Consider the following 12,603-nt stretch of genomic DNA (forward strand, 5'->3'; position numbering starts at 1 on the left):
TCACACCAAAGCCCTCCTAGCCATTTCACACCAAAGCCTTCCTAGCCATTTCACACTAAAGCCCTACTAGCCATTTCACACCAAAGCTCCCCTAGTCATTTCACACCAAAGCTCCCCTAGTCATTTCGCACCAAAGCTCCCCTAGTCATTTCACACCAAAGTCCTCCTAGCCATTTCACACCAAAACTCTCCTAAGCATTTCACACCAAAGCCCTCCTAGCCATTGCACACCAAAGCCCTCCTAGCCATTGCACACCAAAGCCCTCCTAGCCATTGCACACCAAAGCCCTCCTAGCCATTGCACTCCAAAGTCCTCATAGCCATTTCACACCAAAGCCTTCCTCGCTATTTCACACCAAAGCCTTCCTCGCTATTTCACACCAAAGTCCTCCTAGTCATTTCACATGAAATCTAACCATCTCATCTGTCAATGATCACTTAAATCTATTCACTATTCTGTATTATCCAGCAATGTTCAAGCCCCAATTCAATTCTTAGTATTTAAATCTATACAAAAAATCAGCCTTTCGACCTTCCCAAGAGCACAAAGTTTTAAAACCATCTTTCCTAAACTTAAATTTAAGCTTCTCTAACAATATCTAATTAAAATATGAAAAACATGTACAATAACCTTTCCTTCACCTATATTATATAACTTTTTATTTCAAAGTATACTCCTAGAATGTTCTATAAACTACTCTAGTTACTAACTTATATATATTGAGAGAGAGAGAGAGAGAGAGAGAGAGAGAGAGAGAGAGAGAGAGAGAGAGAGAGAGAGAGAGAGAGAGAGAGAGAAATTAAACATGGGGAGGAAGGATGGACATTTAATCAAATACTGAATCTTACAAATTTAAAAATAAAAGAGGGATAAGTTTTTACACAAATTATGGACATTAAAATATTTACTCGAGATTTTTAAAAATAGGACCAATAGTGTATTTAAACTTTAGATTGCTTCAAATCCATTTGTTAGTTATTACCCTTTATAAAATCTAAAACACGATATGGGGGATCAACTATCCAAAGTATACTATTGAAACTAGAAAGGGTTTTGTGTTAAGGAATCTTAAGCTTATAGGACAGAGAGAAGAATTCAAAGGCTAAACAAGAACACACCTTGAAATAAGCATTTAAAGCAGTCTAATTCAAATGCTGCAAAAAGAGATAAATTATGTACACTTAAAAACAAAAACCTTATTTCCATCAACTGAAAGTTTTGGCACCGGATAATTTATTACTCTTATATAACTATTCATTCCTAATACAGTAACACTAGTTTAAAAATTTCCCTACTAATTTACTATCAGTTCCCTTTCCCTGAAATTCAAAAGAGATATAGATTATAAACTAAAAACTGCTTTAATACTCATAAAGGTTTTCAAAATCTTAATAGAAATACTCAATTCTTGAAAGTCAAAATAGACAAATAAAAAACCTTAGGAAAATTTTGCTTCTAGGATCTCATGATTTGAATGTTCAATCCCACTGTATTAAATAAATAAATACTGAAGATATCACTCGACTAAAATTTAACGGAAATAGCTCAGTCTCTACCTGAAATAGCTCAGCCTCTACCTGAAACAGCCCAGCTCTCTACCTGAAAGAACTCCTACCAGACTATCCTAGCCTCTATGTGAAAGTACTACTTGAAATAATAATAACTTGAAATATCCCAGTCTCTACCCAGAATAGTCTTCCATCTACCTGAAAAAAAAAACTCATACCTTAAATGACTCCTACTTGAAATAGCCTGGGCTCTACCTGAAATAACTCCTACGTGAAATAGCCCACCCTCTACCTGAAATAACTCCTACCTGAAATAACCCACCTCCTACCTGAAATGAAATAACTCCTACTTGAAATTACTCCTACCTGAAATGAAATAACTCCTACCTGAAAAAACTCCTACTTGGAATAGCCCACCCTCTACCTGAAGAAAACTCCTACTTCAAATGATTCCAACCCGAAATAAGATAACTCCGGCCTGAAATAACTCCGGCCTGAAATAACTCCGGCCTGAAATAACTCCGGCCTGAAATAACTCCGGCCTGAAATAACTCCGGCCTGAAATAACTCCGGCCTGAAATAACTCCGGCCTGAAATAACTCCGGCCTGAAATAACTCCGGCCTGAAATAACTCCGGCCTGAAATAACTCCGGCCTGAAATAACTCCGGCCTGAAATAACTCCGGCCTGAAATAACTCCGGCCTGAAATAACTCCGGCCTGAAATAACTCCGGCCTGAAATAACTCCTGCAGGATTATCTAAAAACTTCAGGTTAGTTTACGCAAGATTACAATCTTAGTTATTGACACGGTTTTAAAAAGGCCTAAATTGATTCATAACTAAATTTAAGTCATCAACTATTCATTAAAGCAATTTTGAATGGGAATTCAATGTATAAAAGTTAAATTCATGTTACTAAAATAGAAAGAATTTAAGAAAATTACTCAGCTAGCAATATAACTGAGCACATTGTTCAAGATTTAATGCTTGGACTAGATACTTAAAACCTTGTGAAAAATTAATTTAAATAGGGGCATTCCTACAAATGCCCAAAAAGGTGTTCTTGAAGTTCCACTTGATCTTCTCCCACTGAAGAACTTTACCAGGAGAGTTGACTGTTCCAGGATAACTCTTAATGGTCATCATTCTTTTGGTTAAATTGTTTTAAGCCACATTAACCTGAAAGACAAAAGTGTTAATAGGAACTCAGAAAATTACTAATCAAGATTTGTAAAGAATAAATTAAATACTGTTCAGTAATTTTTAAGCAATAATATATGTTTAATAAATCAGTTCAATCGAAAACCAATTAGGATATCTTATGCTTCCAAAGTAGGATACTTAAAGCCCCCAAAAATAGGATATTTTAAGCCCCAAAAGTAGGATATTCTAAGCCCCCAAAAATAGGATATTTTAAGCCCCAAAAAGTGGGATATTTTAAGCCCCAAAAAGTAGGATATTTTAAGCCCCAAAAAGTAGGATATTTTAAGCCCCCAAAAGTAGGATATTTTAAGCCCCCAAAAGTAGGATATTTTAAGCCCCCAAAAGTAGGATATTCTAAGCCCCCAATAGTAGGATATTTTAAGCCCCCAATAGTAGGATATTTTAAGCCCCCAAAAGTAGGAAGTTTTAAGTCCTCAAAAAGTAAGATATTCTAAGCCCAAAAGAAAGATATTTTAAGGCCCAAAAAGTAAGATATTTAAAACCCCAAAAAGTAAGACATTTAAAACCCCCAAAAGTAAGATATTTCAAGCCCCCAAAAGTAAGATATTCTAAACCCTAAAAAGCAAGATATTTTAAGTCTCCTAAGTCTCCAAAAGTAAGATATTTTAAGCCCCCGAAAAAAAAGATATTTTAAGCCCCCAAAAGTAAGAGATTTCAAACTCTAAAAAGTAAGATATTTTATGCCCCCAAAAAGTAAGATATTTTAAGCCCCCCAAAAGTAAGACATTTTAAACCCCAAAAGTAAGAAATTTCAAACCCCAATTCTCCAAAAGTAAGATATTTTAATCCCAAAAAGAAAGATATTTTAAGCCCCCAAAAGTAAGATGTTTTAAGCCCCCAAAAGTAAGATATTTCAAACCCTAAAAGTAAGACATTTTAATCCCCAAAAGAAGGATATTTTAAGCCCCAAAAAGTAAGATATTTTAATCCCCAAAAAGTAAGATATTTCAAGCCCCCAAAAGTAAGATATTTTAAGCCCCAAAAAGTAAGATATTTTAAACCCCAAACAGTAAGATATGTTAAGCCCCAAAAAGTAAGATATTTTAAGCCCCCAAAATTAAGATATTTTAAACCCCAAAAAGTCATATATTTTAAGCCCCCAAAAGTAAGATATTTTAAGCCCCAAAAAGTAAGATATTTTAAGCCTCAAAAAGTAAGATATTTTAAACCCCAAAAAGTAAGATATTTTAAGCCCCAAAAAGTAAGATATTTTAAGCCCCAAAAAGTAAGATATTTTAAACCCCAAAAAGTAAGATATTTTAAACCCCAAAAAGTAAGATATTTTAAACCCCAAAAGTAAGAAATTTCAGGCCCCAAAAGTAAAACATTTTAAACCCCAAAAGTAAGAAATTTCAGGCCCCAAAAGTAGGATATTTTAGGCCCTAAAAGTAGGATATTTTAGGCCCCAAAAGTAGGATATTTTAAGCCCCAAAAGTAGGACATTTTAAGCCCCCAAAAGTAGGATATTTTAAGCCCCCAAAAGTAGGATATTTTAAGCCCCCAAAAGTAGGATATCTTAAGCACCCAAAAGCAAAATATTACAAGCTCCAAAAGGATTAGGATGATTTAAGCAACAAAAACTATGATATTCTAATGACCGAAATATTTTGATAATTTGGTGATGAAATTAGAATATTTCAGGACCCCCCCCCCCCAAAAAAAAAAATCTAGGATACTTTAAGAACTAATAAAAAGATGTGCTTGAGTTCCTATGTAAAGTTTTCAACAGTAAATTCACACAATTATGAGTAGAAAATCCTTTGCTTAACAAAAATTAAACTGGGTTGAATTAATATCTACAGTGCACTGACATCACTACCCACTTACAATAAGAATTCAACTTGTTAACTGATTTACAGCTTCACACACTAACCTGAAAATTTTTGCCAAAATCAGGTTGATTCAAGTTTTTTTTTAACTAAAATTTTTATTCTAAGTAGCTGACCATCTCACAACTAAACAAAAATATAGAACTAAACTCTAAACTTACTCGAGTTTAAAAATTTTTATAACAAAAAAAGCATTAATTTAAGGTGAGCTTTACTAAAAAGAAAAATCATCCAGCAAAATATGTGTATTATTCTTTGATCTAATACAGTTTGAGGGATCCTATCACTGAAATTTTAATCTAAAGACTGCACTACTACTACTACTACTACTACTACTACTACTACTACTACTACTACTACTACTACTACTACTACAAAAAAAAAAATGGAAAACCAATGCCTACAAATACATTTCTTCAATAGCGGATACTTACTCAATCTAGTCCAGTCTAACTTCACTCTAGCACTAAATGCCACAAAATTTAACCTAGGTTCTGAAAAGCAGACAACTTTCAAACTAAATTTACCATCAAAACGAAGTTTACAGAATTAAATTATTGAAGATATACTTCAACTCGGCTCATGTGGAAGACAGGATATCAAAGACCTTTTTTCAACTTGAACATCAACGTCTGCACCTCTGCGCATGCGTACCATAAGCAAACTGGAACAAAATTGGGGAGGGTTAAAATGGACATTCCCACAGAATTTTTGCTTTTACCTATTGTACGTAACTAATTTTTCCTAAAACAATTTTGCCAAAAAGTAAACTTAAGTTTTGTTGCCAAAAAATTAGGTAAGTATTATTCAATGTCTATATGGAGATGTAGAATTAAACTATACTTGCTTTTGAATTTTTCTTTTTACAAAAATGCATTAATTTAAAGCCTACCATCTACCAGGAATTAGTAACAAAAAAACATGAATCAAAACAAATTTATGATAATTGATCAAACATAGCTTAAGTGAATCCTACGAGGCCTATCACTGAATAGAACACCAATATAAAGATTTCAAATATCTGTTATTTACACATCATAATCTAATATTGTTCTGTACGTGATTGAGGGACTTCATACCAGCACCAAATGCTCCCAAATCTAACCTGTCTTCTAAAAAGCATAGAACCTAAAAACAATTTCACTATTCAAGCGAAGTTTACATAACCAGTTCATCTTTGATGGCGTCGTACTTAACTTGGCTAAATCCGAAGACAAAGGATTCAAGATCTTGCAATTTCTCAACTTGTTGCATCACAGCCTTTGTGTCCTCTTCCAGTCCTCAGTGTCACAAGCAAACTGGAGCACAAATCTGGAAAGAATTGGAAAGGACATTTTAGCAACATTTTCACTTTTGCCTACTTCTAAACTTAAGACTAAATTCTCCCCAAATTAGATCAAGATTCATTCAAAGCTTAAGACACTAATTACTTGTTGACTATCTAATGTTAACAGCTGAGTTTACTGCCAGGCATAAATAAAACAAAAAAATTATTTAGTTACAAGATATCCATGATAGCCCTAACAAATACAAGAGGTTTATTTGTTGAACAGTCACAATCCATTGGTTGTATTAATCAACTCAAAAAACACCACACCTCAAACTATTGGCCACAAATGACAGGGAACTAGTACACAGGAACATACCAGCTGAAGAGATTTTTCCTTGCTTTACTGGTTAAAATTTAAGTAAAATTTCACAAATAACAAAGATTGTTATACTACAGTATAGTAGTTATAGTTATAGACTGTGACTGCAGAAGTGGGTTTATACTTCATAACGTATTCCTGGGGTGAACGAATTGGAGGAACAAAAACAAGACGTCAAGTAAACCTATCTGGAAAAAAAAAATTATGATTGACTGCAACAGCTTTTTGGTGGGAAGTGAGTTTCATACTTCTAAGCAAATATAGTAACGTTAGGCGGTCCTGGGATTACTAAAGAAATCGATATATCATGCTATATAAAGCCAATGTGTGGCTGCAAGAATTGTTAAACTCATACCTGCAGTAATTCATGCCACATTGAGAAGTTATGTGAACATATCGTTGCACAATATCCATATTCACATTTTGGGTATTATCGTACGTCTCAATAAATTACTTTTATTTTATAATTGTTTTATTAATATAAACTAACACTTAAAGATCCTCGCTCAGGGTGACAGATCTTTGGATGAGAAAATTTAGGGTGAGGGACCTTCAGGGATCTCAAAATCAAATAAACTTTACCTTTAGTTGTAAGTCCGACTAATAAGGACAACGCCGGTCGAATCTGTCTCTTTCCAAAACCAAACCGAAATAACTTTGGACAACCGCTAAACGATTGTCCGACTTCCCTGGTATTACTTTTAGGGGTTTACTTCTTGCCCTCCATCAGACACTAAAAATCTGTTCAAGCGGGCCTTGGTGTGTGAAAATAATTTCTTTCCAGTTTATATTATAACTACAATGGACAAGTTCACTCGTCATTTTCGGTTTTGTTATAATGACGTCATAATTATGTCACTCCAGAAGTAAGGCAAACTGAGACTATGATAAGTCCTGTGTTATTTCCGGAATTGACTATTGAAACTCGCTCTGTTACGATCTCAAATGACAACTTAAGATATTACAAAACATAATAAACATAGCTGCATGACTGATAAAAAGGTGCCCCACCTCAAGAAAGTATCACTCCAATACTTATTAAATTACACTGGCTACCTATTTAAGCTAGACTAAGGTCTTTGTGCAATGACTCTAGTTATCAGAATCGGACGTTCAAAACATCTAAGAGAATTGCTACATATTGTGCTGACACGAGAATAGTTAGATAGTTTCGAGTTAATGGAACCAAGATACATGTCAATTTCATTTGGTGGCTGCAACCTCACCATCTTTGTGAGCTAAGGATAGGGGGTTTGAGGGAGCCTATAGGTCTATCTGGTGAGTCATCAACACCCATTGCCTGGCCCTCCTTGGTCCTGGCTTAGGTGGAGAGGAGACTTGGGCGCTGATCATATGTACATATATATGGTTAGCCTCTAGGGAATTGTCCTGCTCAATAGGGCAATGCCACTGTCCCTAGCCTCTGCCATTCATGATCGGAATTTAAACCTTTAAACTTTTACTGTAGATTCTACAGCTTTCAAATAAGCGGTCCCATGACTATACAATAAGCTCCCACTATACATTCGAAAGACTGAAGATATTATGGCTTTCAAAAAGAAACTGAAGACGTTTTCGTTTCCAGAGTTTCAATAATATGTGGATATGACAAACACGGAATACGATGTATGATACGATAAATACCTAATAATGTATATGACAAACAGATCTTGTAGGTCCTGCAGGGATTAAGTGTTCCTCTGTGTGATAGGACCATGTAAACAGCCCTTAAAGTAAAGTAAGTGACCTAATGTATCAATATGGTTAAGCAAACTATGTATATTTGCTTCGAGCTATTACACTTAGTAAATAAATAAAAAGGTCGTAGCACAATTCAATAAACGTGGGCCCTATTAAGAACACAATCTAAATTTGGGGGTAACAATATCATTTTTTTTCGACTTAATTTATATAATGTACGTGAATTTGATTCATAATTTATATCTTCCAAAAATATTTCCCTTTCACATATACAGACCATTCCTCAGTAACGCCCCCCCCCCCCCACAAGAAGCCACCCACAGTATCCCCCCCCCCCCCCCCCTTGACGTTACCGCGGTTCATACCTGGTTACAAATATGTTGAAACTTATGATAATCAACAAATGATTAAGCACGCAAAATGCATTCAAACTTGATAGGAGTTGGTATACATACATACATACATAAAAACTTTTTTTCTCAATAAGTTACATGAATAAATTCGACAAAATTTCACTCCCAATTCCCTCTATGAGATGGTACACAATTTAACTCATCACGATACGAAAAAAACAAGTCGCCACCGTACATGAAAATGAACATACGTGCCAGAAAACAAAGCACAAATAGTTTAAATCAGAACCCATCCAGAGAAGAGCAAAATACATGAGAATTGGCAACACCTCAGTAGACGACAATGGCTACATCATGTACAGCAACATCAGCAAGAATAGAACGGAAAGAGACATTGGTGTAGTCATAGACGACAAACTTACTTTTGCTGACCATCTGGCTGAGAAAATAGAGAAGGCAAATAAGATAGTGGGCCTCATTAGGAGAATTTTTGTACACCTGGAACCGGCAACATTTAAGCCTCTCTTCACATCCTTGGTACAGCCACGCCTAGAATATGCCAACCAAGTGTGGTGCCCACATTTTATCAAGGATATCGATGCAATAGAAAATGTGCAAAGGAGAGCATCGAAACTGGTGCCATGTCTCAAGGAACTGCCATGTGAAGAGAGACTTAAGAGATTTTGATCTACCATCATTAGCGTACAGGAGATCGAGAGGAGATCAGATTGAAACATTTAAGATCGTCAACAACAAGTATGATAAGGAGTGTACTGAGGGTCTTTTCAGGATGAGGGAGGATAGTGTGACAAGGGGCCATGATAAGAAATTATTCAAGACAAGAGCCAGGCTGAACAGTTGCAAATACTCCTTCCCTAACCGCGTGGTTAACGTTTGGAACAATTTGCCGGACGAGGTGGTACACTCAGAGACAGTGACAGAGTTTGAGTCAAGACTTGATAAATTTTGGAAAACACAGGATAAAAAATTCAATTATAAAGCTCAGATAAACACCACGTCCCACCGCCACCCACATAGTGTCCTGGCTACCATACTGGAGCCACAGGCCCCCTAGGTGCCTCTTCCAGGAAAACGTCTGTAAGAATCTGTAAGAATGTGGATCCTGGTCTAAATCATGGACACAAATTCGTAGTTCGCAGATCATCATTAACCTAGATTTTGTGTACTGAAGAAACACATTTATTACTTATAACCAGTTTTGCTTCACAAAACAATGCCGAAGGTAATTTACACATGAAAGTATTTATCGTCCTTTTGGACATAAAAGAAAAAAAATGTACCCGGTAAGTTAACAATTATCTTTATAATTAGGTAACACCGAAGACGCGTTTCTGTGTCTTCCCACCTTGCGCAAAACTGCAAGTAACGACCTTTGCTTGGCAGACCGAAAACACAGACGAGGAACTAATAGTACTTATAAGAAGAGTTTTGCCATAACTAATGAGGTGATTACATTTGTTTGTCGACTGGATTATGAAAAATCAACTAATATAATTATTTCATTCAAATGAATTTGATCAGCGATGGTGTTTTAAGGAAAAAAAATTGTTTATTCGAATAGGTTTAGAGACTGAATAAGCTTCCAGTGATTTAGCAAATATTTTCTTTGAGAGAGAGAGAGAGAGAGAGAGAGAGAGAGAGAGAGAGAGAGAGAGAGAGAGAGAGAGAGAGAGAGAGAGAGGCAACAAGGCTTCACAATAATTCCTTCATGCAATTAAGTAAATGTTAACCTCTCTCTCTCTCTCTCTCCTCTCTCTCTCCTCTCTCTCTCTCTCTCTCTCTCTCTCTCTCTCTCTCTCAGGATCAACAGCTTTAGACAAATTGGATCTTAACTATCGAATTAATCAACCAGTGTAGCAGAAAACTGTATAGAAAATTAATGGGATATTTTTGGACCCTTTGAAATCAAGGAAATAAGCCACCAGTAGGACTGAAGGATATCGACTGCAAGATGGCTTTAAATCCACATGGCTGGAAGGATTACTAGTAGAATACCTAAAGGGGGTCACCATAGCAAATTCTTAGAAAAGGGTAATTTTGAGATAAGTAGTCATGATGAGGTCACTTCTGTGTGTTGAAAGGTGATAGATTACACGAGCGAGAGTTTCAAGGAGTTACAAGGATTACGGATGTCTCAAAAGACTTTTTTGTCGATCCGTGGAGACTCCATTTGCTTTGGTAGAGCGATTTGGTTTAAGCATTTAGAAAGTTTTTATGATCTTGTCTAATTTATTCTTGAACTTGTTTACCGTGTTACTGTTTATTACATCTGGTGGAAGTCTATTCCAAGTATTTGCTATTTTCTGAGAGAGAGAGAGAGAGAGAGAGAGAGAGAGAGAGAGAGAGAGAGAGAGAGAGAGAGAGAGAGAGAGAGAGAGATTCCAAGCTTATCACTGCTTTACACTGAAGGGCCACGTTCACAAGCAAAGCAACTGCAAAACAGCCAACATAAAAGCGCTAGAACAGTCACGTTTATTAGAGCCCTTTTAGACAAAGCATGGCTAATCACAAGGTCACAAAGATGCTAATAATTTATAATATGGTCCACACCAGGCTCATAGAACTCTGGTTCTCATCAAAACCTTATGTTACGTAACCTGCACACAGCGTTAAGACAATTTAACTCTCCTGACCGAGGATACAGCTAAGTTTATTGCCCTGATGTATTTGAGGACAATTTGCCCTTAAGCTATGAAAAGGCAAAAATCAATAGAGAGTTTATAGTCAAGCCTTCGATTCAAGTTGCTTCGTCCACGAAGTATCAAAGACAGTATTGACGCTTTATTCAATCTAGTGCATCACTAATAACCAGCTTTATTCCATCAAAATGATATTGCCTTCGGAAATTTCTACATGAAACTATTCATCATTTATTAATTCAAAACTTAATACATTAAAAACAAAACTTTTAACTTATTACCTTTACATTAAACTAAATAAGACTTCCTATTTTCAGATTACAAACTGATCTAAGAAAAAAAAAATAGCTGACAATGAGTATGCCCGTCTTCTTAACGAAGAGCAAATAGGCCTGCGTTGAACACCACTTTTGCCTGACTGGTCGAAAAACAGACTAGGGCCACCCCGCCCCAGTTACAGTAAGAGCTTAGTTACTAACTAATGCTTTGATTACGCCTGCCCACTAGTGAATGATAGGAAAATATTGATGACTGTTCAATACACAAGGCATATCAATAAATGCTTTCCAAAGAATATTTTCTCAAATATCAGAATTACACAAGAAATTCGTCCTAACTTATTAATATTCTGCCAGAACCAACATGAAAACTAATAGTAAATATGTCATTGCAAATAAGGCGAGGATAAATGCTAAACCTAAATAGTACCTCAGCTTGAAAACGAAAGCATTTGACAATCACGAAATGTGTGATATGTAAAATACCTTAGAATGTACACGATAAACTGACCTTGTAGTCTCTGCAGGGAGTAGGTGTCCTGTGTGTGTGACAGGGCCATAAAAAACTGCCCTTTAAGTAAAGTTCCTTAATGGAACCAAATGTATGAGAAACTACGGTTTTTTGTTTTTGTTTTTTTTTTCATTAAAATGTCGCTAGTAATTTCCCCCTGAAGATAATCATCACTTAGTAACAAAATTAATTCATGCAAAATAAATACAACCGTTTACCGTGATACTGAACGAAGACTGTTGGTATTAATGGCTGAATAAGGCTTCCCATTTTCAGATTATAAACGGACTTTTTTGAAAGTTCACTGACAACCGAGTAGGTCACCCTTTTAGACGAAGAACAAATATGCAGAAAACCAGTTCTGTCTGGTTGGTCGAAAAACAGGCCAGGGCAACCCCCCCCCCCCCCCCCCACTTAGGGAATAGTCTAGTCATTACTAATGAGACAATTAGGTCATTATACATACGCTAATGGATATGAGAAAAAAAAAAGAGTTGCATACAAAATAAATCGTATTCATAAAGGTTTTCCCAAGAATATTTTTCTAAAAATTAAGTAAAAAGCCGTGTTTCTACTCTCGCTTTTATCACGTAATTTCCTACTTTGATTTAAACTGAAATTTCAATGCATTGGTGGTATAGAGTCCCTTAAAGATCAAAATTAATCCTTTATTCTACCAACTACTTACCTCTGTGTAAGTGCATGTGCTGAGCTGACTTAAATCTAAACTTAAAAATAACTTTTATCTTGGGATACACTTCCGAATATTTAATATTTCCATGGATTTGACGCTTACTGCCTTCCAGTATTTACTTGAGAGAGAGAGAGAGAGAGAGAGAGAGAGAGAGAGGAGAGAGAGAGAGAGAGAGAGAGAGAGAGAGAGAGAGAG

At 35.8% G+C, this 12,603-nt stretch overlaps 1 long non-coding RNA gene across 2 annotated transcripts; it reads right to left on the reverse strand.

Annotated features, from left to right (window-relative positions):
* Positions 1–2,157: 2,157 nt before the first annotated feature.
* LOC137641513 (uncharacterized) lies at positions 2,158–12,064 on the reverse strand. 2 transcript variants are annotated; one of them, XR_011044539.1, is made up of 4 exons: positions 11,933–12,064; positions 5,760–5,873; positions 5,090–5,226; positions 2,158–2,688 (listed from the first exon to the last, which is right to left on the reverse strand). It is a non-coding gene; the product is annotated as an uncharacterized lncRNA (long non-coding RNA). The 2 variants fall into 2 exon arrangements; XR_011044540.1 differs by lacking the exon at positions 11,933–12,064 and adding an exon at positions 11,715–11,832.
* Between the last annotated feature and the right edge of the window lie 539 nt (positions 12,065–12,603).

The sequence above is a fragment of the Palaemon carinicauda genome, chromosome 1 (assembly GCF_036898095.1).
Source record: "Palaemon carinicauda isolate YSFRI2023 chromosome 1, ASM3689809v2, whole genome shotgun sequence".
NCBI classification, from domain to species: domain Eukaryota; kingdom Metazoa; phylum Arthropoda; class Malacostraca; order Decapoda; family Palaemonidae; genus Palaemon; species Palaemon carinicauda.